Source organism: Muntiacus reevesi, chromosome 20 (genome assembly GCF_963930625.1).
Source record: "Muntiacus reevesi chromosome 20, mMunRee1.1, whole genome shotgun sequence".
Lineage (NCBI taxonomy): Eukaryota > Metazoa > Chordata > Mammalia > Artiodactyla > Cervidae > Muntiacus > Muntiacus reevesi.
In genome coordinates, this window is record NC_089268.1 from 23212920 (window position 1) to 23218473 (window position 5554).

General features: G+C 41.3%; 1 pseudogene; it reads left to right on the forward strand.

The window, feature by feature from the left end:
* Positions 1 to 2214: 2214 nt before the first annotated feature.
* On the forward strand, positions 2215 to 3326 carry LOC136151491 (eukaryotic translation initiation factor 2 subunit 2 pseudogene; annotated as a pseudogene).
* Positions 3327 to 5554: the final 2228 nt, after the last annotated feature.

The window sequence follows — 5554 nt, forward strand, 5'->3', positions numbered from 1 at the left end:
TTATCTTGAAAAGTACAAATGCTCAAAATACACACTTGAAGCTTCAGAGACATCTAGTACTGTAGCCCAGAGCCCATAGTGTGAAAGTGTTAGGCACTCAGTCATGTCTGACTCTTTGTTACAGCATGGGGTGTAGCCTGCCAGGCACTTCTGTCCACTGAATTCTCCAGGCAAGAATACTGGAGTGGATAGCCATTCCCTTCTCCAGGGGATCTTTCCAACCCAGGGATTGAATCCATGTCTCCTGCGCTGCAAGCAGGAAATTCTTTACCATCTGAGCCACCAGGTAAGCCCTGAAGAGCCCATAGGGCTATTTAAGTGTAAAATTAAATAAAATCAAGTCTACTTTGTCAAACAAACAAACTGCATTTCAAGGTTCAATAACTAGTGACAAACAATTGGGCAGTGCAAATAAGGAATTTTTTTTCATCCCAGAAAGTTCCATTGGGACAAATAGTTTTAGACAGTCCTAGCTTAAATTGGGGAGAAGGCAATGGCACCCCATTCCAGAACTCTTGCCTGGAAAATCCCATGGATGGAGCAGCCTGGTAGACTGCAGTCTATGAGGTCGCTAAGAGTCGGACACAACTGAGCGACTTCACTTTCACTTTTAACTTTCCTGCATTGGAGAAGGAAATGGCAACCCACTTCAGCGTTCTTGCCTGGAGAATCCCAGGGACAGAGGAGCCTGGTGGGGTCATACAGAGTCAGACACGATTGAAGCGACTTAGCAGCAGCAGCATAAATTGGGGCTTCCTTGGTGGCTCAGATGGTAAAGAATTTGCCTGCAATGCAGGAGACTTGGGTTCAATCCCTGGGTCTGGAAGATCCTCTGGAGGAGGGATTGGCAAGCCAGTCCAGTATTCTTGCCTGGAGAATTAGATGAACAGAGGAGCCTGGCAGGCTACAGTTCATGGAGTCGCAAAGAGTCGGACACAACTTAGCAACTGATACACACAGCATAAATTAGCTAATGGTACAAATCTAGGTTTACATTTCTTTTAATTTTGGAAAGAAAAATATACCTTTAAAATATATGTTTTCAGTAGCATCCCTAAAAGAAATAAATTGGCTTACGTAACAAGAAAATTTCCAACTGCCCCTGTAATATTCTGTTGCCAGGAGGTTATTTAATCAACTTGTAAATCACACTGAGAACTTTGCCCCCAAATTACAGTGACTCTTCCAAGTCTTTTAGCATTATGATTTTTGAGGATCATGTTTATGAATCCAGAACAGAGCAGTAGGTGCAGAGGAGGCTTTGCAATGGGTCATCATCTTGAAGTTAATTTGACTTTCTTCTTGCCTTTTTTCTCCTGCTTTTAGTGTGATTTTAACTGTCTTGAAACCTGTTTTTGTTACTTTTTAAAATAATTATGTAACATACCTGATGTGAGACTTGGACCATAAAGAAGACTAAGCACTGAAGAACTGATGCTTTTGAACTGTATGTTGGAGAAGCTCTTGAGAGTCCCTTGGACTGCAAGGAGATCAAACCAGTTAATCCTAAAGGATATCAACTCCAAATATTCATTGGAAGGACTGATGCTTAAGCTGAAGCTCTAATACTTTGGCCACCTGATGCAAAGAGCTGACTCACTGGAAAAGACCCTGATGTTGGGAAAGATTGAAGGCAGGAGCAGAAAGGGATGACAGAGGACGAGATGGTTGGATGGCATCACCAACTCAATGGACATGAATTTGAGCAAGCTCCGGGAAATGGTGAAGGACAGGGAAGGCTGGTATGCTGCAGTCCATGGGGTCACAAAGAGCTGGACATGACTGAGTAACTATGCCAAAGCCTTTGACTGTGTGGATCACAATAAACTGTGTAAAATTCTGAAAGAGATGAGAATACCAGACCACCTGACCTGCCTCCTGAGAAATCTGTATGCAGGTCAGGAAGCAACAATTAGAACTGGACATGGAACAACAGACTGGTTCCAAATAGGAAAAGGAGTACGTTAAGGCTGCATATTGTCACCCTGCTTATTTAACTTATATGCAGAGTACATCATGAGAAACGCTGGGCTGGAGGAAGCACAAGCTGGAATCAAGATTGCTGGGAGAAATATTAATAACCTCAGATATGCAGATGACACCACCCTTATGGCAGAGAGTGAGGAAGAACTAAAGAGCCTCTTGATGAAAGTGAAAGCAGAGAGTGAAAAAGTTGGCTTAAGGCTCAACATTTACCCTTTCGCTGATGCAAGAGCCTAGTGCGGTGGTGGGAGAAATGTCGGCAGGAGCAGCGCTGAAGCCGGGGCCTGGGGCTGAGCCGTCAGACTTTCCATCCGTGCCGAGCCCACTCGAGCTGCAGCCATGTCCGGGAATGAGATGATTTTTGATCCTACTATTAGCAAGAAGAAAAAGAAGAAGAAGCCTTTTATGTTAGATGAGGAAGGGGATACCCAGACAGAAGAAACCCAGCCCTCAGAAACAAATGAAGTGGAGCCAGAGCCAACTGAGGACAAAGATGTAGAAGCTGATGAAGAAGACAGTAGGAAAAAAGATGCTTCTGATGATCTAGATGATTTGAATTTCTTTAACCAGAAGAAAAAGAAGAAAAAATAAAAAAAAAAAAAACATTTGATATTGATGAAGCTAAAGAAGGTATAAAGGACCTTAAGATTGAAAGTGATGTTCAGGAAACAGCTGAACCAGAGGAAGATCTTGACATTATGCTTGGCAATAAAAAGAAGAAAAAGAAGGTTGTCAAGTTCCCTGATGAGGATGAAATACTAGAGAAAGATGAAGCTTTAGAAGATGAAGACAGCAAAAAAGATGATGGTATCTCATTCAGTAACCAGACAGGCCCTGCTTGGGCAGGCTCAGAAAGAGACTACACATATGAAGAGCTCCTGAATCGAGTGTTCAATATCATGAGGGAAAAGAATCCAGATATGGTAGCTGGAGAGAAAAGGAAATTTGTCATGAAACCACCACAGGTCATCCGAGTAGGAACCAAGAAAACTTCTTTTGTCAACTTTACATATATCTGTAAACTATTACATCGTCAACCTAAACATCTCCTTGCACTTTTATTGGCTGAATTTGGTACAAGTGGTTCTATAGATGCTAATAATCAACTTGTAATTAAAGGAAGATTCCAACAGAAACAGATAGAAAATGTTTTGAGAAGATATATCAAGGAATACGTCACCTGTCACACGTGCCGATCACCAGACACAATCCTGCAAAAGGACGCCCGACTCTATTTCTTACAGTGCGAAACTTGTCATTCTCAATGCTCTGTTGCCAGCATCAAAACTGGCTTCCAGGCTGTCACGGGCAAGCGAGCATAGCTCCGTGCCAAAGCTAACTAATTTGCTAATCACCACTGATTTTGCAAAGTGTGTTTTGGAGATTTGGTTGGACAGGTTTACCATCAGAGTGGATATACCACTGTATTAAAAACAAGATAGAAAAGCTGTCAAGTTCTTTGGCGTGTGGCTGGTTGGTCTGAAATTCTTGCAAGATGCCAATCCTGAAGCTGTTGACATACTCATTGCCTACTTTAACAACTGTTAGAGAAACATGATGGGGTAAGGCGGTGTTTTTTTAAAATCGTTCATAGACTTCTGTAAAATGCAAGATAAATTAAACTTATTATAACAGTGCTTCTTTTAAAAAAAAAAAAAAGCTCAACATTCAGAAAACTAAGATCATGACATCCGGTCCCATCACTTCATGGGAAATAGATGGGGAAACAGTAGAAACAGTGGCTGACTTTATTTTGGGGGGCTCCAAAATCACTGCAGATGGTGATTGCAGCCATGAAATTAAGACGCTTACTCCTTGGAAGGAAAGCTATGACCAACCTAGACAGCATATTAAAAAGCAGAGACATTACTTTGTCAACAAAGGTCCATCTAGTCAAGGCTATGGCTTTTCCATTGGTCATATATGGATGTGAGAGTTGGACTATAATGAAAACTGAGCGCCAAAGAATTGATGCTTTTGAACTGTGGTGTTGAAGACTCTTGAGAGTCCCTTGGACTCTCAGTCCATTCTAAAGGAGATCAATCCTGGGTGTTCATTGGAAGGACTGATGTTGAAGCTGAAATTCCAATACTTTGGCCACCTGATGCGAAAAGCTGACTCATTTGAAAAGACCCTGATGCTGGGAAAGATTGAGGGCAAGAGGAGAAGGGGATGACAGAGGATGAGATGGTTGGATGGCATCACCGACTCAATGGACATGAGTTTGAGTGGACTCCAGGGGTTGGTGATGGACAGGGAGGCCTGGTGTGCTACGGTTCATGGGGTCACAAAGAGTCAGACATGACTGAGTGACGGAACTGAACTGAACAACTGAACAACAACAACATAACTGATGCTTTGGAGTTACAGTGCTAGAGAAGACTCCTGAGAGTCTTTTGGACCACAAGGAGATAAAAACAGTCAATTGTAAAAGAAATTAACCCTGAATATTCACTGAAAGGACTGATGCTGAAGCTGAAACTCCAATACTTTGGCCACCTGATGCAGAGTTGACTCATTGGAAAGACCCTGATGATGGGAAAGATTGAAGATGAAAGGAGAAGGGGTTGGCAGAGGATGAGATGGTTAGATAGCATCGCTCACTAAATGGAATGAATTTGAGCATATTCAGGAGATAGTGGAGGACAGAGGAGCCTGCCATGCTGTGGTCCATGGGGTTGCAAAGAGTCAGACACAATTTATTGACTGAACTACAACTATTGACTGAACTACAACAACAACACATTGAATTATAGTCATGTGATTGATTAAATTAAGGTCACAATAGAGTTGGACAGGAAATTCTCAAACTGATTTTAGTAAGAGGATAAAATATTATGGACCAGATGTTTATATGTACATGTGAGTTTATGATTATGTGTGTGAGTGTTTGTATGTTGGGAAGGTGGGAAGTTTTAGATTTCCTTTGAAATATCTGGGCAGAATCCAAAAGATAAGGAATTAGGGAGAGTTTGGGTATGAAAGTAAAGGGAAAAAGCCAAAATAGTGAAAATCAATTATTTGGGAAGATAATGTAGTAATAGTAGTAATAGGGTCAGTAACATTTGTTGAAAATTACTACATTTCAGTCACTAAATGATGCCGAATGTACTTTCAGAAATGCAATGTTCACATCAGGACAACAAGGAAAGACATAAGAAAGTGACCAGAATCAAAGACAATTGCAAAGTGTATTGGACAGGAGTTTAGGAGACATGAGTCATTTATCTGTGTAGAGGATCAAGTCAAATGAGAATAACCCAAAAATTGTCATAGGAAAGGATCCAGGTTCTACAGGGATCTAAGAATGTGTGTGTGTGTGTGTGTGTGTGTGTGTGTGTGTGTGTGTTGTATTATATAGGGCGTGGGAGAGGGAGAAAGAGAGAGAGGAGGTGGGATCAACAAGATGTCCCAACAATGATGAAAAAAGAAACCTTACAAAAGAAAAACAATAAAGGTGCCTTAAGAATCATTTATTTTTTAAACCATGCCAAGTAAGGAGAGCTTATATGATGGACACCATGTGCAGCTGAAAAATGAACACTTTGTCTCTGAAATCTTATTCTGGAAT